The sequence below is a fragment of the Dermacentor andersoni genome, chromosome 1, assembly GCF_023375885.2.
Source record: "Dermacentor andersoni chromosome 1, qqDerAnde1_hic_scaffold, whole genome shotgun sequence".
In the NCBI taxonomy this organism is placed as follows: Eukaryota; Metazoa; Arthropoda; class Arachnida; order Ixodida; family Ixodidae; genus Dermacentor; species Dermacentor andersoni.
In genome coordinates, this window is record NC_092814.1 from 152,552,568 (window position 1) to 152,580,303 (window position 27,736).

The following is a 27,736-nucleotide window of genomic DNA, read 5'->3' on the forward strand; positions in this document are numbered from 1 at the left end:
TCAGCGTCCGCGAGTTATACACTCTCCCGCTATTGAGAGTTGAACGTTGAAAAGGGGGATCAACAAAAGGGCGGCAGCCAATGCTACGGCGGCTCGGTGCTGCCATCTTGCGCACTAAAACTTCCTCCAACTGGTAACGCAACTTTTCTCTCGCCTCCTTCCCTTTTTGTCTGTCCTCTACGCGTGCGGCCGTCCTCCTCCTCTCTCTCCTCGTATCTCGCTCCGCCGCCGCTGCGATGCTTTGCTGTTGTTTTGCGCGCTGGCAGTTGTTTCCGTGCCAGCTCCGCACATCCTGCAAAAGGGGGAGGGCCCCTCCGGGCGAGTTGGCTTGGCGGCAAGCGCTGCTGGGGCGGCCGACCGTTTTCGCCGGGGTCTTGCCACGCGGGCGTGGCTGCTAGTGAGAGCGCCTCGGCCGCAGCTGTGTCCACGCCGACACTTGTCGAACGAGCGTCAAAGCAGCGCACCCGCGCACTCCAGCGTCTTGCGTTTTTCCTGCCAGCAGCCAACCCTTGATTTGCACCGCAGGTGAGTGTGCGATCGGGACCTGGCCACGCGTCTCTGCGAGCGAAGCTTGCACAGGTGCGTGGCCTGCCGCCCACCGGTAACTTCGCAGGCGATGCAGCGGTATTGTTGCAGTGCACCGGTAATGTTGCGGAATATCAGTGTTGTCGTAGAGCAGCAGGTGATACGTGTTCCGCGGTCGAGGTACTGGGCCTTCGCTTATTTTTTTTTTTCATCTCTATCGTGCTCAGCACTAACCGCTAAGCGAAGGCGAGCAAAATGCGAAGCAGTCCGAAATCCGCCGCCCCCTTCTGCCGGTCTCAGAGCTAGCAGTCCGCTGAGTTGGGATTGAAACATAATCGAGCATACCGCGTAACTCTGAGTCAGGTAATAAATACTTTATTCGGACTCCCGCTTTCTAACTAGTCGAGTTGAGCAACAGGTGCAGACGTTGCTCTGTTGGGGCAAAGCCGGCATAGCAGACGGCGCTGCCCACGTCCCCAGTAAGGGAAAGGGAATTCGTCGCCTTGAGCAGAACCAATTATGGGGCAGCAGTGGATTGCCACAGTTTGCGCCTCGAGCACGATGTTGCCGTGGAAGTCTAAATGGTTTTGCACGCCCCTCAAGGCTTCAGCCATGTCGTGAACTTGGGCCTGGGATGAACTTGGGCCTGGATATGCGGCGATACCACATGCTCGGCTTTTGGCATCCTGCGTGAAAGCGCGAATGTTGAAGCGCTATTAAATGTTCGCGCGTTCACTCAAGGTATTTCAACACTAACTAGCCCAATCGGCTATACGTTACTTGTCTTCTAGGTTCCTCCTATTTATAGACGCCAAAGAGTCCCACCAAATCAAAGCTGCTTGCAAAGGCTGACTGTTTTAACTCGCTAGGTGGACACTACGACACTCCACGTGTCAAATTTCCTTGATTCTTTTCCCCCCTCACTTCGAAAAATGATCCATTGTTTATGATTTCTAAGTAGCTTATGGTATATGGTATCGTCAATGTGGCAAGCAAACGCTATTTACCTCTCCTTACCCTCACGCAGCGTCACACATGCTCATATTTAGAACGATATTAAATTATGATTGTGGCAAGTAGAAAGAAAAACAATGCTTTAATTGTAGGGGTAAATAAGGGAAACGCTGATGCTGACCAGAAAGTCATGTCGTGCTTTATTTTTCACGGATTTCTCCTCATATTACTTTTTTTAGCATACTTTAATTCTGCATGACATGCGCTACGAGTACATTCACGTAATGAGGCATCCACACGCTGAGCTCGTTCCACACCGGCTTCGGTGACGATCACTATACTGCTTCGGGAAAGTCTACGTTAACCACAGAAAGAAAAAAAAGCACACACAAAAGAAAACGCACAGAACTTCTTTGCGTGCAGTTCTCCGGTAGCTGTTTGTCGTTTCATCGCAGCTAACTCAGAGGAGGCCTCAGTCGAACACAACAGAAGCAGTTACGTGCTCGGGTGAGCGCGAATATCGGCAGCCGAGACGTAAGCGCCGCTGCGGCTGCTGCTCTCAGCGCTACCCGAGCGGGAGACCCTTGCTCGCGGCAGACGCTCTTTTTTGAACCACGAAAAGGGGAAGCGCTGAGCATGACGCCTTCCTTGCATTTGTTTTCATGTTTGCGAGTGGGGAACGCAGCCAGGGCAGCGAGCCTCCAATAAAATGTCCCCACCCCCTTTTCTTTTTTCATTCGGTCGTCTGCTGGTGTTCGCTTTACTGCGCGAACAACGCCTCGCGTTGATGGCCTAAAACAACGCGAAGCGTGCGGAACGACAACTACCCAAAGAACCGAATGAACGCAAACGGGGGCATTGACGGCTGAATGACTCTGAGTGGCATATCAATGCACCGTTCACGCTGCGTTGGCTGCATTGACAGCAGAGTTCGTGTTCTGTCCGATGGAGCCCATTAAAGTAACGGGCCTTCTCACGCGAACCTTGAGCGAGTTTTGTTTTCATTTCGTTCTTCATTTCTTTTTACGCGCTCCTATTCTGCCACCCGTACAAAAGGCCTGTGTTATCGTACTCGAGATAGGCTCGTGTCAGTCACTGAGTTTTGCTCCATGTTGCATGACGTCCTCCCCGCGTGCAGTTTGTTTGTCAGTCGTGCTCTTTCAAGGCCCTCTTCTGCGCCACGTGACAGGAACGCTTCATGCACTGTCAATAACCACCGGAACAAAAAGCATGTACCGATGGTGTACTGATAGGCCGGGAAGGTCTCTTATTTCCTTCCTGTAATGTTCGTTAAGCTCTTTCATTCCTTCATGTAATGTTCGTTACTTTGTTTCCTTATAGAACAAACTTGTTATTTTATCCGTGGTATGCCGTTTACTTATGTTAAACCTCAAATGCCGAGATCATGGCTATCTGCATAAGAAGCAACGCGCATTCTAATAACCAAATGGCGAACTGCTGCGTTCTTTTCTTTTACGTCTTGTTTTCTGATCTTTTCTGCCCCTTATCCCATTTCCCTGTGCAAAGTAGCCAACTGGACACTTTGTCTGGTTAACCTCTCTGCCTTTCGCCTCTTGCTGTCCCTCCCTCCTAATAACCAAATGTCTTCCGAAATAGGATGAAATTAATTGTACTCAGAGGTTTTACGTGCCGAAACCACGATCTAATTGTGAAGCATGCAACAACAGGGGACTGCGGATTAATTTTGATCTCCTGGGGTTCTGTAACGTGCACACGATCGTCTTTATTTTTTTTTTCGGCATTTAAATGTGGCCGCCACGGCCATGATCGAGTCGGTGACCTCGTGCTTAGCAGCGAAGTGTCAGCCACTGGGCTAACACGTCGGGTGAGAAGGAAATCGCAAGATGCGTGGTCATCGCTGTCTTGGTCGACGCGTTATGGCAATGCTGTAGCACACAGGAATAATTAATGAGCCAGCAAAGCGGAGTAGACGTTCAGGTAAGTCTTTCTTAGACGACACCAATATGGCTCTTGTCGGAATCACACGTCACAAACTATACCGTTCTGCAAATAACGGTTTCAGCAACAGTAAGTCTACTGGAAGGCTGTCAATGAGGGCTAACTGTGTTGTTGCCGGGTGATGGTTACGTCAGCGACACATCATTACTGGGAACTTTTGAAAAGGATGTGTATGCTCCATAATAACCTATTCGCAGACTGAGCAGAGTCTGTGGGGAGGTATGCAGTTAATTAGTTGGAGCTCCGGGGTGCTGCAACCAATGTTGGCTGTAATAAAGGTGCTCTGCAATAGGAACAAGGATTGTGGATACTCCAAGTACGTTGCCGCGCAATCTTTGAAAGAAATGCAAAAATGTTAGGCTCATACTAAACGTTTATGATTGAGGCAACAATTCTTCTTTTGCGTGGCATAGATTGATATGTGTTACTCGAGTCTGATTTTGTTATTTGTTGTTTGTGTGTCTTGTTATGTAGATATGTCAAGATACGTTAGCCGCCTCATCTGCAAAACTCTCCAACCCTTTCATGCACTTTCACTTGTTTACATAAACTGCGTGGATTGTTAACAGTGTCTCTTAGTGTCGTTCTTTCACTATCTTCTGAGTCTTGCTTTGCTCGTGCGCGGAACTGCAAATGTTCGTGATATTTGCATGTCTCCAGTGCTCTTCGTGCTTTTAGCATTGATTGCCCTGCGATGAGGAGTAGCCATCGCCATAAAGGCGCCTCAACCTACCCTTTATTTGCACACCAATAAAAAGATGTAAAGCAGGAATATGGGCTTTACTGAGACTTTGTGTGTGACTGTGTAACACTGTATGAAGAACATTTCTATTTATTCTATGCTGGAAGGTAAACAGTCCCTCTTATGCGTAACGAACACTATTACTTTGTCAAAAAGAACAGAAGGCCCTTCACCTAAAAGAAGCACATGATAAAAGCGGACGTCCTGAGATACATTCGAAAAGCAATTTCTGTGCCTTTCATATTGAGAATATAATGTTAGTTAAGCAGATACAGTAAACAACCGACGTGATAAGTTAACCGCACTACGTGAAGGGGGGTAAGAAGCTAAGAGGTGTGTACAAGGCATCGTTTCGTAGACGTGTATGTCGATACGAGCGCTCGGGGGAAGCGGTGGGAATTCATCGCTCGAATCAGTGGCGATAGAGACAAGAATGATGACGACATTCAGACGAGTGTTTAGTAGGGAATTTTGTGCCGGTTATTCGAACGATTCCAGCGGGCAGGGATCGCTGCAACAACGTGCGCAATTTATTATGTCTTACGCAATGTATGTAAAAGAATGTAACAAAGCTTTCTATCATCTCCGGAGCTTACAAGCAATATCGAGATACCCAGAGTCATAGAGCTGAATCACCGCTTGCCATTTACTGAACGATGGATCATTTAGCATATGTGTGCGTGCTTTGAACTTTGCTGCTTGTCATCTTTTGCCGCCTTTTGCCTTTCCCGAGTGCAGGGCATCCAATCGGGCTCAGCCTGGCTATCACTCTCTCTGGCAGCTGTACTGCCGCCATTATAAACAGCCCTTTCTTTACGGGCCGGATTCGCAACGCTTTCCGTTAAGTGCCGTTTCCTCTTTGTCTGCCGGCTCCGCTAATAATATGTATGACATGAAGAGTAGCTTACATTTGCTTTTAAGAACGCTTCTAACGTAAGAGCGTTTATCTTGAATACGAGCTTAGAAGATGAAGGTGCGAAAATGACCGGGAACGCATAATAATAACAAAAATAGCCAAACAGGACATCACTATTGGATTGGTTGTGTGTTTTTGTACTTACGTTGTCCGGGTTGTTTATGTTCCTTGACGTCTAAAGTCATAAAGTAATGTCCAACCAATTAGAACATTGAATTGCGCCGTACATGGATTTATAGCTCGATGAACAGCGACAGTGAGCGAGCATGTGGCATGTTTGGGACGGGATAACTGGAACACAAGGCATTAGAAAGTGCCTGTTGGGTGACACTGACATCTAGGACAGCCTGGTCATTGCCTTCATTACTATTTGTCAACTGAGGAGTCAGTAAAAGGTTTGGACTGTAGATACGACCTAGAGGCTTGCAATCGGCTATCTGCCTGCGCTGTTACTATGTTATACGCTGCCATGGTCGTCTGAAGACAGATGCACGTGTAGTCTCGTACAGTGAAGGATGCTTTGAACTCCTCAGATACTTGAAAGCTTGAGAAGATGTTGCGAGCGCCGCCGATGGATCGATTCGTCCAGTAGGGAGGCAAGCTTCTCCTGCAGATTAGGAATAACAGTGAAACGTCGCAGACAGGTGATTGTCTGCACTGCATCTCCGTTCGCCCCTTTTAAACGGCCATAGCCCGCCTGTTTTTCACATTATTCTTTTTAACCCACATAAATTACGCACTTTGCACTGATAGAATGATGGCAGCTCGTGAAGTCGGCTGGAGCCATGCTGGGCATCCCTGCTAACGTTCCCTAATAAAGAAAGCGAAGCCCTGTTGGCCGAGGTGATGTAACTATTTTATCAGTTATTCCATTTTGAGCTTAGGCAGTGGTTCGAGCGGCTGTACACCCACGTTATACCTGGAACGGCCGCCCGTGAACAGCGGAGGACTAAATAAAAAATACGAAAGGTATCGAGCGAAAGAAATGTTTAGGTTTCACCGGGCCAGTTCGAATGAAATTGACTCTGTTGTTAGCAGCTTCTCGAAGAAGCCTCCATAATTTTTAATTAACTAATTGTTGATAATTGCCTAAGTTTCTAACAATGCAGTTTACCGCCAATGTGTTAATAAGTTCTAAGAGCAATGTTTTTAGCGTCGGTCCTTCCACATTTCCCCCCTTTCTTTACGAAACCGCGCGAAATCTGGAAAAAAAAAAATCCACCGTGAACTCTCATTTGCGTACTGCTGAAGTGCTTGTCTCAAAAACTCTGTGAATGTTTTATTTATTTGTTTATTTATTTGTACAATACCTTACAAGGCCGCTACATGGGGATTGAGTAAGGGGGGCATAAAATCAAGTAAGTACATACAATCTAGTAACTGTATCCTAGTAATCTAGTAATTGAGTGATTTTGTTCGTGTAATCATCAGTCACGCTCATTCATAAGTATGACATTATTGACGCTTTTTCATTTAGCCTGGTATAGAAAATCGACAGCCTGTTATGTGGGACGTGATAACTTGGTTCTCGCAGATTGCTCGACGCTGTTGCAAACTCTCCCTTGCCCGGGCCGGACGTGATTTTATGGCGCTGGCAGGAGTTAAGACGCTATAACCACGGTAAATGCGACGTGAAATCGATGCAACCACCGGTTCAGGAAGGGAGCATGTTGAGTTCGTTAGCGGCGTGTTTTGGAGTAGCACTGCTGTAGCGCGTGCATGTGGGAGACGGCGTAGGCGTCTCTCTTTTTCTGTCTGATTTTTCATAGCCCAAATTTCGCGTTTTTTTGTGTAGCCTGAAAAAAGAAAGAAACAAGAAAGAGCTCTGTTCAAGATCTCGCACCGCAAACTAAAACTGATGTTTGTAAATGTGCTCTACCACGTAGTGACAGGCTGACCGTAAATTTACATATTAAAAATTAGATAATCTCAACAATTTATCTCCTTAAAGAGAACACAAAATACCGGATGCTCCTTAAAAAAATTTCTCCGTGTGACCCAGGATCCTGCTGTATACCGTACAACAATATTCACAATATAGCGACTGCGGTTTACATGCTTTCATCCAGTTCGTGATTCAAGGAAATGAGAAACCATCGTGTTCATTACATGATGTCGTCTGTGCAGCATGTAGTACGTGTGCTATTCGCCAAGATATTTCACGAAGTAGACTAATTTCTGGTATTCATGATCAATATTCCTGAGTATATGTTCTGAGATTGAATACCTAGATGAGACACGTTAGAAAGAAGCTCTGTGGCTTGCTCGTACTACGATGTAAAAGAATAATAAGAAGATAGACAACGAGTTTTAGATTTCTTGTGTTCAGCCGGGACACTCCCAGTATCCGCGATAGCCTTGGACTCGATTCCAACTGCCTTGCTTTCATCTTCAGCCTTCGGAGTGCTTTCGGTATGCCTACACTTGCGACAACGTTCAAAGCCGCCTGCGCACCAACGTTCCGCCAAACCTACATTGTTTTCAGCACTCTATCTTCGGCCACACCTGCTCTGTCTGTCGTTCCGGCAGTCGTTGTTTTCTTAGCTGTTATTCGGAGTCACGGAGTCGTTATTTTCTAACGATCCATTTCATGTTCCATTCTTAACGCCCGTCGCCATTGGCTCAGACGTGGCTCGGACGCTGCCGCGCTTGGTATCGGCCGCTAAGCTGGGTGCATAAGAAAAAATGAACAGTAAATTAAACTCTACATAACCCGTTCCTTACTGGTATGTGAGTGCATCTTAACTGATATATTTGTTTGCTTAAATGACGTACCAGAGGTTTGAACATGCTTACCCGCATCTCCTTCACAGTACTTAGAACCATCATCATCATAATGAGTTCTACCCCAGTTTGCCTTCGTCTTCGAATTGTTGTAGCGCACAGAAGAAGATACAGACGCAGACATAAATGGTACACCGGACAACACACCTTATGTGTGTCCCTGTCTTTGTGTGTGCTGTGTAACAATTTGAACATGACATGCTAACAAGCCCATGAGCCACTCTCATTGCCTTCGTCGTTCATCAATGAACATTTTTGTCGGTCAGCTACGTGCTTGCAGAAATTTTCAAAACTGCGCCAAGGTTCGTGTATGTAGCCCTCTTGTCGACGAAAGTTAGTTGAGGACGACCACCTTTACTTTCAGATCCGGTGGTTGACGCTTGGCGCTCACAGATGGCTGATTTACGACACCAGTGACGCAATGTTATAACTCTACATTCCTAATGTTACTTTGCTTCGAATTGCAAGAGCAACAAAATAGAGAGGAGGGACAGGCAGGTTAATCGGAAGAGAAAATCCGTCTTGCTATATGCCCTACACTGGGGGACGGGTAAGGTAGAAAAAGCATAAGGAAATTTGTGGCACGTGAAACAAATGTACAACGATAAAGACAGTACCTATATGGAAACGCTTTTGCTTGTCGTGAGTGATGTCTTATCGCCTGCTTGTTCAACTGACATATCGGCCTCACTTGCTATATTGTTTCGTCCCAACGTGGCTTGCTGTAGCGCCAGAATATCACCAACAAAATTTAGTGAATTTTATAGAAGTGAATCTAGCGAGCTGCACAAGCAGCGCGCAGAGTAGAGTGAGGGGAGTGCTGTTTTGTCTGAATAGTGACAGCGAAAGTCTCAACACTAAATAAGGTCCGTGCATTGCCTGCACCGGTACACTAGGCACTCTGCCAAGCGTATACGGAATGATTTCCCGGTGCTCCTTGGTTGGACGATGCAGCCGTGGGGAACGGCCCACTGCCAGCTCGCGCCATCTCATCAATCAGGCACTGCCGTCTTTCCTCTGCCCTGTGGCGAACCTTTTTTATCCACTACCTGGTTCAAATTTCGAAATGTGGCGCGCTTTTACGCAATTAATGGCGCTCACGCTGCCGTATGGGAACCCATCACGGCTCGAAATTATAAAGAGGCGAGTATGAATGCCGCTTTAAGTTGGCCGAAAGAGTGCCCAGTCCTTTGACAAATTGAAAGTGACTTTATTTAAGTACAGCTTCCGTATTAACCATGATACAGCCGTCAGTGAATTATTTGTTATTAATAAATTTGATACTCTTGCGTATGTGTTCAATGAAAGTGTGAGGAATTTGAATCGCTTGGCCTTGTAGCCCGCCATTTATTTTCTTCTCTTATAGCCCTGCTTTTCTATCTTTTATTTTGCCACGTTACTTGAGAGCTTGTTGCTTAGTTCACCGCGTGACATGGGGTCAGTTAGTGATTGAATTTGTCACATCAGTCATTTTTCGTTTGAATCCTTAATTTCTTACCGATATCTTCTTGTAAAAATATTTCTTGCAACGAACGGTTATGACATTACAAGTACGAGTATATATGCTTGCGCGTCAAAGTCTGAGACGCATTTTTGTTTGATCCCTTGCGTGTCACTTGCAGACAGCTGTTCTCCAGAACGCTTGTTTACTGCCGCTTCCTCGTCGTTCTTACTTTTTCCGGTGTTTTCTCGTTACACTCGCCCATGACTGCAGATTACGCTGGTGTTTTCTTCAGAGCTCTCAGAGTTGTTTTCGTTGAAGTGCAAACTGGTCGATTAAGATGGCTTTGGCGGGCTGCGCTGGATGTTGCGAGCCAGTTGTAATACTCGTAGACGATCGCGATGTCGTGGTTGGGCAAGCACAGCAAGAACTCTTTGAAAACAGAGCAGTTATTGGTCGCACTTATATGCTGTTTAAAAACCTAAGTCGTCTATGCGACCGCCCATCTTGTCTTCGTCATGTGTGTGAAACAATCTGAAGTCATCGCCGGCGTAATGACACCGTAGATATAATATTTCGTTTTGGTGCGCGATGAAGCTGTTATTGAGGTCTTGACAAGTACACGGAATGTTTAGAACGGCGGAAGTATGTAAGACTATCGGAAAGTAGAATTAATCATCCGTACAGCAATGCGGTGATGCTTCTTTCGCACTGTGGCCGTTGGCAGAGATGGCTCACTGATACACTCAAACTGCCGGAGCTTGACGACACGTCGAGCGTGGCTGAGCGGTCCATGAATGAGGGTGAAATGAAAGATGTTATCAGGAGCTATGACGTCGGGTGAACCGTGGAGGTGACGGGTCTGCGATGTCCAGTGGAAATGACAGCTTGTGTTCGTGACCTGGTGGTCTCCGAGCTCGTTCATTTTTGAACCTCTACCTGGGTTTGGTTTGGTGTTCAATGGTGGGGCTGGGTTAGATCTGAATGCGGTGGAGAGTTGGCTGCCGGAAGGAGTCTGAGCATTCAGTGGTTTGTCGTTACAGCAGGTGGATTGGCGTACCCACAAAGATCGGAGCGGCAGCGGTGGTGTACCGCTTGTTTCGTACTATTTGGGCTGAAGCACACGGCATAACTTTGAGAGCTGATGCCTCCATGTGTTCCAGCGATGGTTAGCGGGGAAGTCGCGTCACCAATGCTTCGGGCCGTGAAGAAGGTTTGGTTTCAGATACATCCAAGATCTGCTGCGTTAAAAGTAGCTTGCGTTAGGAAGGAAACGTGATCAGGAAGCGAGTATGACATTTAAAGTAGTTTTGCCCTCTTTGACGACACGCTCGGACAGCTTTCAGAGGGCGACATTTGCCAATTTTCCATGGGTTTTCCCATCCACAAGAAAGTGGACGGGAAAACGGCGCCGCGGTATCTCAATGGGTAGAGCACCGCAACGCGCAATGCGAAGACGGGGGATCGTCACCCACCTGCAGCAAGTTGTTTTTTCATCCACTTTCATTTCCATTTATTTATCGTTTGTTTAATTCGATTAGTAAGTAGAAGTTATTTCCCCTATGCTGTCCTTGGTGTCTTTGCTGTCTTCTTATGCTAGGACTAATAAAGATCGGGCCCCTCAGTTGAGTTTCTTGTAGTTTATTTATTTATTTATTTATTAGTACCTCAAATACCCCATTTGGGGTTTTACATGAGGGGTGGGCATATTTAGATCGTATTTTCAATGAATGCCTTGAACGATGGATGGATGAATGACTGGAGTGGTGCACCGCTTCTGCAGGTAGATGATTCCAGTCTTTCGCTGTTTGAACGAAGAAAGAGTTAAGATGAGCGGAGGTGCGAGCTGTAGGGGGATAAACAGCCTTTGAATGGCTATGACGGGATGAAGTGCGATGCGCAGGCGCGATGTCGGTCTGATGAAGTAATGAGTGATAAAAATTGTAAAGGGGCACAGGCTTGCTGTTTTGCGGCGCTGCTCGAGGGTTGGGGGGTTCAGAGATGATTTAAAGGGAAGCTGAAGAGTCTGTCGAATTCAATAAAACGCTCATAGACGGATGCGGGCACCTTATGAACCATGTAGGTAAAATTTGGGTTTTTTTTTCAATTAGGAGCGACGTAATCGTCGGATGAAATTGCACTGTAGCTCCGCCCCCCGTCGAATGCCGCGCGCTTCTGCTGACGCTGGCGATGCGAGCGGAGACCGGAAACCGCGGTGTTGTGACGTCAACTCTAGTGTTTCGTTCCTTCGCAGCGTCCGCGACCGTGCCTGACCGCGCTTGTTTCTGCGTGCGTGCCATCGTAATCTGCTTCGATCGACCCTGCATTCCTTTGTTGGTGCGTCTGTGTGTATGTAGAGTGGTAGTCAACGTGCGTGGTAGTCAACGTGAGTGGTAATCAACGTGAGTGGTAGTCAACGTGGTAGTCAACAGATGAAGGTCACTACACGTACTGCATGAAACGGGAAGCTTTTCACGCGTTTAAACCGTCTTTGTAGATTGCCGACAGCTTTGGACAGCGCACAAATGCCGACGATCGCATTCCCGCTTACGTTCCACGAGGAGGCATGCAGGAACACAACACTACAGTTGTTTGACCGGAAACGAGCTCACTAGATCGGCGAAAGATCGGCGAGATCACTAGATCGCTTTGCAAAAAACATACTCACCAAAGAGCATTGCCAACACGAGGAGATCCCAAGACTTTGCTTTCGTTCGCGTCGAAAGCACTGCTCGCACCAGCATCGTTTGCTTCTTCGAGAGGCCGGCTCTTCGCAATCGGCTCGTACATGTAGGGAGTAACGCCGAACTCCTCAGAAAAACGCAGTCTCTCTAAATTTTCCATTACCGTCTCAGAAAAACAGCACCAAACTACCTGGCACCGCGCTTCATGTGTAGCGGCAGTGGTCGGTTACTAGAGTTGACGTCACGAGGCGCCCGACCAATCACAGGCGGAAACGAGACGCGCGAGCTGGGCGTGTCCGCTGCTGCACTTTTCGTCAAAATAAAATATATTTGCGCTTTCTTTCGCTCAATTTCGATACGATATTCGAATTCGGAGGGTTGAAAACCATTATGTACAGATGTTCACTCATTTTTTCTGGAAAACCTTTCAGCTTCCCTTTAAGTTTAGTAACGCTAGTGTGGTAAGAGTAGTCAGAATGAATGAACCTTGCTGCACGATTCTGTATGGATTCTAGTGCTGTTGCCAGGTTAGATGGGTGTGGGTCCCACACTGAGAATGCGTATTACAGTTTGGGTCGAATGATTGTTAAATATGCGAGTAGTTTTACATAGGGCGGAACAAGACGTAGATTACGGCGCAGGTAGCATAGTACACGATTGGCATCATTGCTAATGTTGCAAATGTGCGAGGACCAACTGAGGTTATTGGACAACTTAATGCCTAGGTACTTATATGAAGTCACAGCACATATTTCCGAACCGGCGATAATGTAATTAGCTGAAATAAATGATTGGCGACGATGGAAAGTAAGTAGCGACGTTTTTTGACGTTGAGGGACATTAGTCAATTATTACACCAAGTTTCAATGACGTTAAGGTCGGACTGGAGAGCGCGAGAATCAGCGTCGTTAGTAATAGGACGATAGATTACACAATCATCAGCAAATAAACTAATTTTGGAAGAACAACCTATCGGTAAGTCGTTAATGTATATTAAGAAGAGTAGTGGCCCTAGAACTGTGCCTTGTGGCACGCCGGAGATAACGGGTGATAAGGTAGACGAGCATTGATTAGCTTAAACGAACTGTTGACGGTTAGTCAGAAAGTTGCGGATCCATTGGAGAACGCAAGGGTTAAGATTAAGACATGATAGTTTTAGAAAGAGCCGTTCATGAGGAACCTTGTCGAAAGCCTTTTGGAAATCTAGGAAGAGGGCGTCTATGGGTATGTTTTGATCAAGATGCGAGCTGATGTCATTAACGAATAGAGCTAGTTGAGTCTCGCAGGACATGCCTTTCTGAAAACCGTGTTGATTAGGATTGAAGAAATTAGCGGATGTTAGGAAGTTTACAATATGAGAATAAATTATATGCTCCATTAGTTTAGAACAAACACTGACGAGGGAGATTGGGCGGTAGTTGTGGCACGATGACGATGATCCTTTTTTTGGTACTGGAATTACTTTACCTATTTTCCAGTCTTGCGGCACCACTCGAGATGATAATCATTGTTGAAAGATGTGGCATAAAAATACACTAGAGATGTGCGCAGTGTTCTTAAGCATTTTGGAGTTGATTCCATCGATGCCGGCTGAGGATGTTAATTTGAGGGATTCAATTAGCTTGGTGATACCATGTGCTTCGATTTTTTTTTTATTGATATGATATAAGGAGATGTTGGCGCGCAATTTAAGGCGCCGGCTACTCCTTATCTCTTGGGTGGTTCCGTCATACATCATTCAGGGTTCACGGTTACATATCAAATAATCTTTTCACACAAGCACCAGGACTTATAACGCAACGTTTCCACAGGAAGACTATGACGTAAGGAACACATGGTGCATACAATATACATGGCAAATGTCTCCAGACTTATGTAGTCGAAAGTCTCAAAAGTACAAACGGTACTGTCGCCTAATAACACATTTTCTAGTCAGCGGGTCAGCGGGTACATACAATATACATGGCAAATGTCTCCACACTTATGAAGTCGAAAGTCTCAAAAGTACAAACGATACTGTCGCCTGATAACACATTGTCTAGTCAGCGGGTGGTATATACATCGTGTAAATATATTAGCACATACAGTCACAAGAGAACAGTCAACATAACATAATTCCCAAACAGATACATATATAGAGTGACATTGAAATGAACAGAACAATGAAAGCACTAATAACGTCCAACGATGCCGCTGTCCTCAAGAAAAGTCTTTAGTGCTTTTAAAGCGCTCTTCTGCAAGGCCGTTGTTGGCCAAGGGCCCAAAAGTTTCCTTAAACTGAAAGGTCTGCGGTCTAATTTACTTAGCGCTGATTTAAGTCGGCATCTTGGTGTGTCGTGATGTGGGCGATCTAGAAGGAGGTGATATATATCTTCATCTACAAATCCACAATCACATTCGGGGGTTTCCGCTCGGCCAATTCTGTGTAAGAAATGCTTTGTGTAGGCAGTGCCTAGCCTTAATCGATGAATAAGCGTTTCCATAGTTCTATCTAATGACAATGAAAATTTGAATTCAATAAATGGATCAATATGATATAAGTCAGAGCTCTTAGAATTCTGGTCAAACCAAGTGTTTCTAGACATGTTGAAAGACGTTGTCCTTATAATGCAGCGTAATTCATTCTTTGATATTGGGAGCGGAGCCGTATCATCTTTCAGGTGCGCTTGTTGTGCTGCTTCGTCGGCTGCTGTGTTGCCAGGAATGTTGAAATGCCCTGGTATCCACTGGAATGCTATTGCATGTTTCGCTTCGCTTGCATTTGTGAGGTTTTTAAGTGTTTCATATATTATACTGTCGCTGAATGTTTTCCCCTTTGTGCTGCAGAGTGATGTTAGAGCCGCCTGTGAATCGCTGAAAATTACCCATTTTTGCGCTTCTGTTACTGACAATATAAATTTTACCGCACATAGGATTGCGAACAGTTCAGCCGTTGTGGACGAAGTCGCACGAGATAACTTAAATGATTCTTGTTTGTTCAGGTGCGGTATAATGAATGATGAAGTTGAAGAGGTTGCTGTACTGGAGCCGTCTGTATAGACGTGTGTGTATCCTGAATACCGCATATATATCTGGTATAGTGCTAGTTGTTGAGCAGCTTGAATGAACATGTCTCTTTTGCTGAATATCCCTTCTACTGACAATTCGATTTTTGGAACTGTAAGCAGCCATGGAGGATATTCAATGTCTGAGTTCCAAAATTCATTTCCTGGCAATATGTGAAGATTTTTTTTAATTTCTATATGAACATAACTTCTATCTCGTTTCATTATGTCTAGAGCCAATGGGTGGTTTTTATGCTGGGTTTCAAGACGGAAATAATGCCGGCATGTTTCTGTAGTTCGCATAACTGGAAATGGTGATTGGCGAGCCTCAGCTATTACAAGAGAACTCGAAGTCGCTCGTGGAACTCCTAGACACAGGCGTAGTCCTCTAGCTAAAAGTCTTTGAAGTCTCTCTTCTGACGTGTGGGAAAGTCCGTGTAAGATGGGCGCGGAATATGCAATTTTTTGTCGTATTAATGCATTGTAAACAGTCGGCATGGACGATACTGATCCGCCCCATGATGTGCCTGCAAGTCTGCAAAGTACAGTCACTATGGCATTGACCTCGTTTTCGAGTTTTTTTAAGTGGGGTGCCCAGGATAGCTGCCTATCAAGTATTATACCAAGAAATCGATGCTGTGTGACAATCATTAGAGGGTGTCCTTCCAGATTAAGAGTGAAATTTTTTAACTGCCTCCGAGTGAAGGGCAATACAGCAGTCTTTGCGTGTGATAGTACCATTCCTCTTTCTCTCAAAAATTTGTTGATGATATTTATTCCGTCTTGCAATGCCATCTGAAGTAGTTGAGCATTAGACCCAGATGTCCAAATACACACATCATCTACATACAGTGAAAACTTTAACTGTGATGGCAGTCTTCGCGTTAAATCAGCCATGACGCAGTTAAAAAGGAAGGGGCTGAGTACGCTTCCCTGTGGTACTCGCTGTTTGACAATATGTTCAGCACTCTTTCCTTCACCCGTCTGAACAAATATTTTGCGACCTGATAAAAATTCAGAAATCCATCGCAAGGACCTGCCAGACAGACCAAGTTCCAACATGCTTAGCAGAACATGAACGTGACTAACAGTGTCAAATGCCCTCTTGATGTCTAGGAATGCTGCTATAGTCATGTTTCCACGTGCACGCTCGTGCTCCACACAGGTTACTATATCTAATATTGCATCCATTGTGCGTCTATATCTTCTAAAACCAACTAAGTAGTTGGACAGCACATTCGTTTCATTACACCACCATTGAAGTCGCGCGTCAATCATTTTCTCCATTACTTTGCATAAACAACTTGTCAAACTAACGGCGCGGAAGGATTCAAGGCACAAGGGCGTCTTACCAGGTTTTAAAATTGGTATGATTCGAGCGACTTTCCAAGAGTCAGGTACAGTTTCCTCTATCCATAAGTTATTATAGATGTCTAAGAGAGCATTTGTACCTGTCGGTCCGAGGTTTCTTAGCATATTGTACGTAATGCCGTCCGGCCCAGCAGCGGACTTTTGGCGACATGATGCAATTGCACATTGAAGCTCGCTTAATGTGAAAGTGTGATCTAATTGAGGATGTTGGGCCCAGTAGCAAGCAGAAATTTTCGCTTAGCCAACTCTACTGAAATATCAAATTCTGCACATTGTGATGAAAAAGCAGATCTGGAAATAAGCTCACAAAATTCATCTGCAACTATTATTTCACACGTGTCCCGGGCAACAGCGAGAGCACGAAATGGGAAGCTTTGTGTTACAGGTCCGCTTAAAGAACGAATTACTAGAAAAATTCGTGGGACAGCCGTGTGAGGAGACAGCGTGCCGCAGAAATCGCTCCAGCGCCGTTTGCCTAAGCTTTCCATTCGTCTGCGCATTACATTGTGTATTTTCTGAGCGTTTCTGTATGCTTCTAAACTTCCGCTCCGTCGGTAAGCTCTTTCGGATCGGCGTCGGATGGCTCTTAGGTGTTCATATTCTCCGTCAACTGCAGCATAATCTTTTGGTATTGGGAGCTTCTTTGTGCATATGTTCATATTATCCTGCAAAAATTCTGTAAATTTTTCCACTGTTGCATGTTGGGTAATTTGATCCGTTAGGCGGTACCGAAAAGCTTGCCAGTTGGTTAGTCTGGTGTAACGCCTGATATCATAGTGCATGCTAGGGTGGTTAACAAGGATGGGAAAATGATCACTTCCGCGCGTTTCCATATCAGTTGTCCATCCCACAGCATTCACTAGATCATGTGAACACAGGGTAACATCTATGCAGCTTGAGTAATTATATCCACGAAGGAATGTTGGCGACCCATCGTTTAAAACAGTCAAGTTGCATTTATCTATGGCCCACTCAATAACATTACCCCGTGCATCACAATGATCACTGCCCCAGATGATGTTGTGTGCATTGAAGTCGCCACATATAAATGCATTAGAATGAGCTATTTTGAAGATATCCACTAGCGCATCTACTGAAATCCGGTTTGAAGGTTGTAGATATAGATTAATCATTGTTATACAGAGCTTGCCAAAGGATACTTTACATGCGATGAATTCCGGGAAGTCTGAATCACTGGACTGAATTTGATAAGATGGTAGGTCCTTTCTGACGCACAGGAGCACTCTGCTAACAGCACCTTGACGAGAAGTCTTATATATCACATAATTCGAGAGGCGAAAGTCGTCAGTGATTCCCGCCTCTTGAATGCAAAGTATTGGGAAGTTGTATTGCACAAGCAGTTTACGAAAGTCAGCACACTTTCTTCGAAAACTGTTGGCATTCCACTGAAATATGGAGACATTTTTGTAGCGGTTATTCATGCTGTGCCTGCCGCAGTTTCGGCCCGGATTGTTGACACAACAGTGCTTCTAGAGGCAAAAAGGCTTTTACTTCTGGTAGGTTGTTTGCTTCCGGCAAAGCAGATAGGATTGCCTTAAGAGCTGCGAAAAGCATTGGCAAAATCAGTTGTGTCACCGATGCTGTGGTATGTTCGCTATTAGCTGGTGTTACTTCTGCAGTAGGTGCGTAAGGTCGCTGAGAGAAATGTGTGCGAGTACAGGAGCTTTCTTGTGTGTTACTTTCTGCCTGTTGTCCTCTGGGTTTCCGTAGCACTGATGCATAAGACTGGGCGCTTGACTGTGATCCTCTTGATTGGTCTCTTGATTGCACTGATGGTTGTTCTCTAGAGGAGGGATATCTTATTGGTGCTCTTGGTTGTGGTGGTTCCGGTGCCCGCTGAGGTGGGTGATCTGGCACTGGATTAACAATCTCGAGGTTTGGTGCGGGTTCATTGCGTCGCGGTTGTCTTCCCTGAATTAGTTCATGTCGACGCATTTGTGCCGCTGCTTTTTTCTGTGGGCAGCCTGAGAAGGAGGCGGCATGGTTCCCCACACAGTTTGCACATTTTGGTTGAAGAAGTGACTTGCACTCCTTGTGGTCATGGTCTTCTGAGCAGATTTTGCATCGACGTGTGCTACAGCAGGTTTTCGCCATGTGCCCAAATCTCTGGCAATTATAGCAGCGAAGTGCGGGTCCTAGGTATTCCTCGACAGGGTGACTGGTGAAACCCAAGTAAGTTCTTCCAGGAATAGGGCGTTCGTCTCTGAAAGTCAGAATTACCGTGTGAAGTGCTTCGATTGTTATGTCTGGCATCGTTGGGTTGTTGAGGTAAGGACAGTCTGGGAGGTCAGGGTTAAGTTCAGAAGTGAACACGGAAGAGAAGACAGAGTTTAGTACTTCAGATACTTTATGGTCTGGAACACGGTTATTGTCGTTATCATATAATAATAATGGTTTGCGGTTATTTAAGTTAATGTATTTCCAGAATTGTTTGGGATTGTTTTGCAGCATGTTAGGGAGTGTAGTTGAGTAGAAGGTTCGTTTAGCTGTTGCGGCCAAAGAATCAAACTCCTTTTCAGTGACGTAATATTTTTCCCAGGCCGGGGCGGTATTGGAACGCTTGGCTTTACGAAACAATCTTTTCTTTTTATTGTTTAGTCGTTTTAATCTGTTGTTGAACCATGGGGACGAAGGTCGCTCTGTTAAAATGATAGTTGGTATGTAAGTCGTAGTTAGTTCGATCATTTTATTGGTGTCTACTGTGCGGTTCCGGAAATCTATAATGCACCAGTTGTAAAACTCGGTTAGTGCATTGTTGATGCTGATGTAATCACCTTTGTCGTAGAGTGTTATTTTCTTTTTTGATTTTTTTGCACTGAGGTAGCTGCCAGGATAATTCTGCATGCAGCACCGAGCGATCACTTAGTTCTGGTAGATGTGTTACAGAAGAAACACTGTCGGGATGGGATGTTAAGATAAGGTCGAGTATGTTAAAGCACTGTTCGTTTTTTCGCGTTGGGGTAGATACTAGCTGCGTCACACCAGGTGAGGCATGTGTTAAGAAAACTACATTCAAAGTTATTTTTAGACAGTGTTATGGCTGGTTCGGACCATGTTATATCAGGAAAGTTAAAGTCACCTAAGAGGAGTAGTTGTGCATGATTAAATGACTTCGTAACAGTTTGCAGTGCCTCGTGAAAGTGAATAGTGAAGGAAGCATCTGTGTCGGGGGGTCGATAGCATACACCGATAATAGTTTGTAGGTATGAAGAACTGCACAATACGAATAAAGTTTCTAGAGGTGAAGTGATATTGACAATGGAGCAACAAAGGTTGCGATGGGCAGCTATCAGAACACCTCCTCCGCGTTTGCCTACACGATCCCGCCTAAAAATGTCAAAATCAGGAAGGAAAGAATTAAGCTCTGTGTTATCGACGGTACAGTTAGTACATGAAGCTTACAATCAGAAGAATCGATAAGGCTACAGAGTGCTTCGCGCTTGGGCAACAAGCTTCTAATGTTAGTATAAACGAATGATACAGGGATGCTATCTGGTTTCGCGATAGTGCGCGATGGTAGCTATGAAGTTGATATACCTCTATTTGTAGTGTTATCATACTTGTAAGTTCTGTTATCCACGATTAGTTTATCGTACCGGAGTTTGAAAGGTTTCTGTTGCGACTTGCCGAACTCAATTAGTTGTTTACGTGCATGCCGAGTGTTAGCTGAGTAGTCTTCCGATATGCTGTAGTTGGACCCTCTAAGTTGTTTAGCATTTGAAAGAATATGTTGTTTTACTTTGAAATGAGCTAATTTGATAATTATGGGTCTGTTTCTATTAGAGCTGTATCTGCCAATTCTATGAGCGCGCTCGATATCTGAGGGGTCCAACTTGATATTAAGGTTAGAAGCACAAAGTTCCACAATCTTCTTCTCCGATTCTTGCCACGTTTCACGCTCAGTATCAGATACCCCAAAACACACACACACACACGTATATATATATATATATATATATATATATATATATATATATATATATATATATATATATATATGTGTGTGTGTGTGTGTGTGTGTGTGTTCTTCATGTCGCAGTGTAGCAGTTAGATAGCTATGCATTGCTGTCCAAAGATCACACAGAATTGACTAATTATAACATTATCACAAAGCAGCGTCTGAACACAATGTATATCTTGCGTGAGCGCATCTTTTACCTTGTGCCAGCATGAAGCGCCGCCGGTCACCTCTCTCGTCAGAAGCACACCCAGCGAATCATTAATATTTTCACTAAGGCCTCGCTAAAGGCCGCACGTGTTCCAGTTCAGCTTTAGCCATCGTTATCGCCCTCGCAACTCTGGGCACCTAGTTTTAATTTTATTTTAGTCAGTCACTGACATATGCAAGCGCACGGCGAAGGCTGGAAGCCGAAATATCGCCCGATGCCGTCAACCATCCAAAAGAAGTGCTGGAAACCCGAGAGCGCGCGAAAAAGCCGTTAAATATGTTTTATTCAACGCGCCAATGTTGTATTCTTATTTATATTATTGGCATTAAGAGCCGGCTGTTCTCCTTTTTTCCACGTCTATGCGGACGTCCCCCCACCCCCCACCCCCCCGCCCTCCCCCTCTTTCTTTTTCATGCTCTCGATGCCACATTTTTTCTGTCTCGGTGCCATCCACGTCCTCTGCTTTGCGAGCAGTTTTTCTCAAGACTCGGCCATTGCCTCCAGCAGGCCCAACTCGTTCGCATTTGTACTCACTGCACAGCCGACAAGCACGCAAGCTCCGCTATGACTCCACCGTCCTGGCGGCGAATTGCGCCTCTGGACGGCATGTGCGCTCGCCTGGTTTGTGTGAAAAGTCTCGCAGCCGTTTCACTCATCCCGCACAAGGTTCTCGCGCAAGCGTATCCCCCGGTAAACTATGCGGCTCGGGAGCAGAAATTGTGCACGCATCTCCCGCTTGAAACCACTCACTCGGCGTGTGTCGCCTGTCTCACGGGCGCCACCAAGCTTGCAGCTTTGCGCGGGAGGGGAAATTAGTGTGAGCACTGTTCGTTGCCTTCCTCATGCTTAGCTGTGCATACCGCCACTGGGCGCGTCGCCATCATCTCTCCGGGAGGTTTCAGATTAAAAGGGCTGTCTCAGATTATTATTATTATTATTATTATTATTATTATTATTATTATTATTATTATTATTATTATTATTATTATTATTATTATTGAAGATGTAAGCTTAGGTAATGGACTCATAAAACGAGAGCATCGTGGGCCATCAAGAGTGTACAAAAACGACGTTCTTGAAGCAAGTGCGCAAAAAAAAAGGGGGGGGGGGGAAGAAAGAAGAACGATTGTTTCCTTTCCGTGCGCTCACGTGTGGTTCTGTGGACGTCGGCGGCCGCAGTGTCCGCCACAGAAAACGGCTCTGTGCAAACATCGCGCGGTGCCGTCCGATTGCAGCACTCTCCTCGCGCGCGCGCGTACGCACACACACACACACACACGCGCACGCACGCACGCACGCACGCAGGCACGCACGCACGCACTGCGGCCCAGAGCAACACCTGGGTAGGCGAGAAACAGCTCTCCACTCGTCGACAGGCGCCGCGCACAGGTGCGCCCAGCGGCGGATCCGCGTCCACAGCTGCTCTTTTACAAAGCTCCCGCTGCTTTATGGCCGGCACGCCGAGCCGCCGCCCGATAACCGAAATTCCGGTGAACGCTCTGCCTGAGGCTATACGCACACCAGGCGAGCAGCAGTGAAGCAGCAGTCTCTACCGTCTCACTACCGCGCATAAATGCAAAAATAAAAATAAAAATAGCGTTTTGTCCTTTAGTACCTTTGTCTGCGTATACTTGCCTGCTCTACGATTCAGCGCGCGTTCGAAATACAAATGCAAAGCAGATCCAACGCACCTTCTGGAATCTATGGGAAGTGAAGCTTCCGTGAATCGGTTATTGGGGAAACGCTATAAATTTGCATACTTCATTCCTGCAGCGTGTGTCTTCGGCGTGAAGGAAATTAGCACGCGCGCGCGTGCTCTAGCTCACCCGTGCTACGTCATGTGGCAACTCGTATATTGGCTTGTGTTTCTTCATTTCTTGTTGTTTTGTTTTGAGTGTAACGTCCGTTTCGTTCCCAATCCCTGGTGGTGGGTATGTGCAACAGTATGGAAGATGCATCATCAGCATGTGGCGATCATCTCAAAGAGGCAGTTGGCGTTGGTGCGATAGAAGTATACGTGCGATTGTCGCCTAACAGTTAAGAAAGTAGGCATAGAAACGTTGGAAAGGTTTGCTTTATATTTGTTGTATATTGGTTGCAATGAGCACATCTAGGTATCATCTGTTTTATCACTGAGTGATTCCGTAGTAAACAAGGCCAGCAGCCTGGACACCTAAAAGAATATAGTAAAGATGGTAGTGCTGTCGAGCGTGCGAGACATTCGGCAAAACCGCAGCAGCAGCAGCACCCACCGAGCCAGCAGCCACTTTCAGGAAAGGTTCGCAAGAAAAGCTTCGCTTTAATATGGCCAGCCGACATACCACATGTTTTACTTTGGATTCATCTCGCATCTCTCTAGTGTGTTCACGGAGGAACAAATAAGAATTCCGCCCGCCAGTAGCGATATAACGCAGAAGAACGAACATGACGTGAGCTAACTGTGAAACTTGTACATGGCGTTTGCAGATTCGACCCCGGCCTGATTGGCTAACGCCGTCTGTATCTGAAATTTTCGCAGCGCTGCACGCAAAGTTTCATCAATGCATGATTATTAGGACATGTCGCCACGCGTATAATTACCGCCTTTTCACGTGAAATGAATACGTAGGGAAAATACCCATAACGGCGCTTAGCGTGAGGCGGCAGAGAAAAGAGTAAAGGCCACAAATAATAATATTATGAATATTTCTATACAATGTCCGCGGCCACATTTTGACCCCGCGCCCACCGACCAATCGCGCTTCACTCACTATTCAGAACAGCTGTGTAACCTGTGTAACGGACGAGCAGAAGTGACAAGCAATCGGTCGTCGGTGTAGTACGTGTTGCTCACGCGCAGCTAGGGCCCTGCAGAGTATACTGCGCTGTTTTGCAGACTGACGGCTGCTACGTGTCAGCGCATCGTCAGGCTGCGGTCACGTGAAGGGCGACGACGTGATAATCACATGGAAGAAAATGGGAAAGAGCCCACGCGACGTGCGTGTGTATAGGCGTAGAGATGCGGCTCCAAGTCTCGAAACGTCTCTCCGTGGTCTAAAAATATCGCCCACTCGAAAGCGTAGCAGCCATAAACATTCTGCCTCGAAAATGCCGTATTTCTTGTGGAAACGGACCAAGGCAAACAGCGAGGTCTCGGTGGGATCAAAGACCTTTGGCCGACGTCGAGCAGACTATCTTCCTTTCCATCTGGTCTTCCTTTGCTTTTTATTCCTCAGAAAAGTCATTGCGGGGAGACCTACTCGGGTTTCACGTGGCCACACCAGCAACGTTTCATGAAAGTAATGGTGAGACGATCACGACGGGGGGAGCGGGCGCCTTCATTTTCTGAGATGAGGTGTGCGTAGCGTTTTTGGGTAGCCAAGGAGCTTCACAAACCAAACTGCCACACTCTGCTGCTTTTACTCCACCGGTGTGCGTTATGGCAGAGTGCACATCCCCCTTTTCACAACCCCCCGCCCTGTCTTTGTTTAAAGATAAGACCAGATAAAAAGAACTATATTGTTACTCGAGTGACAGAAGAAAGCTTCTCAGATCAAGTTCTTATACGCTTCATCTCCCTCAGCTACATTTAACCGTCGACTACGACACCGTTTCTTGCTTTGCTTAAAAAAGAAAAGGAAAGACGCCGGCTGCTTCACTATTATTCTCCCTTTCATCTGTGATAGTTACATTAAAATCGAAAGCAAATGACGAGCGTCGAATAAGCGTAATGAACGCTTCCTTTTTCCTACTGTTCCTTTCTTTCAATTGTAACGGCGATGCTAACCGGGCGAAACGTGAAAGCGCTAGTTAGTAAACACATTGCACGATCCGGGTTATCTGAAGTTATTGTAACTGTCATTTTCCAGGTTGCTTGTTCACCATAATCTCGGTTGCGTTTAAACTTCAAGCCGACTTTTAATAACGCTGAGTTTCAAACACGCCTATGTTCCATCACGAAAGGCGTGAAAGGCGTAGCGATCGCGTTGTGCAACCCAGTTCGGTTGGTTGAAACGTGTGAAGTTCAGAGGCGGCATCTGACAGCAACGTTCCAGCTTCTCTTTGCCATTTCATGACATGTTCGAAGTGCAAGCGCCGATTTATCGATTGATCCACTTGACGGAATTGAAAATGTGCAATTATGATGAATTATCATTTCATTGTGATTTTATGAGATATAAATTACACGTGCATAACTGCCTTTAGTCTATCACGTGTATTTGTGATCACTACGTTCTAACGTGTGGGCGCAGTTGCCAGAGCTGTGGCGTAGGGTTCGGGCGATCGTATGATGGAGATTGTCGCCCGGATAGCCATGAGGGTGAGGCCCGGGTACAGACACCGAGAACATAAATTATGACTTTCTGGGGTGAATTTAAAAACTATCTTTGCGAATGCGTGTTCGAGTAAAGCCAGCATGCCCGGCATTTCCCGGAATGTGATACATTATAGAGCATGGGAGTTCACCCTCGGAACAGCAGCAGACAGCACATATGAGTCATGTCGTCTTTCGGTGCTAATAAGTTGGTCATCGAGCATACTAAGGTTACAACTCGCCACTTCGATCGCACTGGGGACGCAGCACTCGTGTGTTGAAGCGCGCAAAGTTCAGGTACGCCGCCTTGGTCAAACAAGAAACTCGGGCCGAAACACAAAGCTTTGCGTTCGTAAGTGCTGCTTGACATTGACCTGAATCCCTTGCTAATAATATGTCCGTCACCATGATTGGTTGGCATATGCTCTCACGAATAGTTATTGGGCTAGTACTTTTTGTGAATACGGGCCCAGACAACCAGTTCACAAAGCTTTTTGTTCGCAAGCGCTCTTTGCGATTAGCTGGTCACCTTTTCTAATAATATGTCCAGCATCACGATTCCCTGGAAATTTGTCTTACGAAGAACGCTGACGTCAGAGCTTTTGGTTTATATGGACCCTAAGGTCCATAGCCCATATGGCGAAGGCGGCTGGCCAGGGGAAAAAAGCACTTACGAACGAGAAGCTTTATGAATAGGCGCCGAATTCATTAAGCTTCTTGGTATCGATTCACAAAGCTTTTTTTTTATTTCGTAATTGTTGTTTGCCATTGGCCGGCTGCTTGTCTAATGATATGTCAACCACCAAATCGACTGGAATGTTTTCTTCCGAGCAATTCATTCTCACGTAAGAGCTTTTTGTTAGTATGAGCCTAGGACCTGAATTCACGAAGCTGTTTGTTCGTAAGTACTGCTTGGCATTCGCCGGTCGCCTGAGCAAATGTGTCCGTCATCGCTTCTGGCTAGCATTCGTTCACGAACGCTTTTAACGTAATAACGTTTTTGCGAATGCTGGGCCTAGGACGCTTTTTTGTTATAGCTTTCTTAATCGTCCTGCGGCAGCTATAACCTCCCAGACTAGCTGTACTGTTAATCTTATGTGTAGTGTGATTCAGCGGTGTTCACAAAGTGTTCGGTACTGTTTGGCCATTATGCTACACAAATATCACTCATCATAGTCATCATCATGCTAAAAAGCGCGCTCGGTAAGGGAAACGTATTGTCACGGATACACTTCCTGCACCTTTCTGGCATTTCTTCATTGAATAGGTTATGAAAATTGGAGAAGAGCTTGAGAAACCACCGCGATAGGCTAGTGGCTATGGCGTTGCGCTGCTTAGATCAACGTCGCAGGTTCGATCCTGGCCGCGGCGGCCACATTCACAGAGGGGCCAAGTGCAGGAACGCTCGTTTCTAAATTATGGGGTTTTACGTGCCAAAACCACTTTCTGATTATGAGGCACGCCGTAGTGGAGGACTCCGGAAATTGCGACCACCTGGGGATCTTTAACGTGCACCTAAATCTAAGTACACGGGTGTTTTCGCATTTCGCCTCCATCGAAATGCGGCCGCCATGGCCGGGATTCGATCCCGAGACCTCGTGCTCAGCAGCCCAACACCATAGCCACTGAGCAACCACGGCGGGTGGAACGCTCGTGTACTTGGGTTTAGGTGCACTTTAAAGCAGCCCAGGCGTGCGTCATAATCATATCGTGGCTTTTCCAATTAAAACCCAAGAATTAAAGTTTTATTGCGATACGAGTTATACGGACAGTCGAGGCAAAGTTTTGCCGTCGTCATCGCAATTGCGGTCGCCGTGATGTTCCGTATGAAGTCCCATGCAGGGCGATCAGTATGAGCGGCTAGCGCGCCGTATGGTGCGCGTTTGACGAAGAGTGTGCGACGCCGTATGGTGCGCGTGAAGAGTGTGCGAAGGTGAGCCAATTGGGATAGTGGCTTGATGCACGTTGTCATCTCGCGCACCCAATGTTAGAGGTCATGTGGTCAAGCGCGCGCTCGGGTAGGAGAGTGAGCGTCTCTTCCTCTAGCCCACACATGAGCTAGAACACACACGCGGGCTGCACGCGGTATCTTGGAAGTAATCGGCGGCGGGTGCAAATGTTAAAGGTGAGCGAGCCGTGTTGGCTGGGGGGTATACATGCGCGCTGTCTTCCCGCGCGCCTAGTGTTGGAGGTCGGGTAGCCTAAGTTTTGTTGGACTTTCAGTGAAGCAAGCGGTAGCACTAAGCGTTCGCTATCCGTTGGCGGCAGTCTTCATGACGCCACCATTGTGACAGCAAATAATCGCGGTCATCTTGTGAAAGCTGTCCATGTTTGCCTGTGAACACAATGACACCGTAGTCGTTAATTAATAGACGATTGTTTGCTTCACTTTATGCGGCCGATAGAAAAAAGTTTGCCAGAATGTTACACTCCTGTAACACGTGAAGACGAAAGCCTGCTGAACACGTGGTAATGCATTAGGTTACACAATCGGAGGGGCCAGGCTTCTTGCAAGGCGTAACGAGCCGCAGTGTGAAGTAAACGTGTGGCGCTGTAGGTTGACCTCCTCAACGACATATGCGAGCACCTAATGCACTACTTAAAGTTTCTTCCTTTCTTTCTTTCTTTCTTTCTTTCTTTCTTTCTTTCTTTCTTTCTTTCTTTCTTTCTTTCTTTCTTTCTTTCGTTCCTTCTTTCGTTCTTTCTTCCGTTCCTTCATTCGTATTCAGCCTTTGCATCTTTGTTTGCTCACGGGGGTATGAGCCATTCCTGATGATCTTAGTTTTTGCTTCACTGGACTAGGCGCTGATC

The 27,736-nt window shown here is 46.1% G+C and overlaps 1 protein-coding gene and 1 long non-coding RNA gene across 2 annotated transcripts in view; one reads left to right on the forward strand and one right to left on the reverse strand.

The window, feature by feature from the left end:
• Positions 1 to 246: 246 nt before the first annotated feature.
• Positions 247 to 27,736, forward strand: part of LOC126546251 (uncharacterized) — a 36,591-nt gene continuing 9,101 nt past the window's right edge. Inside the window, exon 1 of the mRNA XM_050194406.3 lies at positions 247 to 525. The gene's annotated coding sequence lies outside the window, so the exon portion shown is untranslated. The remainder of the gene's footprint in view (positions 526 to 27,736) is intronic.
• LOC140217304 (uncharacterized) lies at positions 885 to 21,929 on the reverse strand. Its single transcript, XR_011893790.1, has 2 exons — positions 21,781 to 21,929; positions 885 to 1,211 (listed from the first exon to the last, which is right to left on the reverse strand). It is a non-coding gene; the product is annotated as an uncharacterized lncRNA (long non-coding RNA).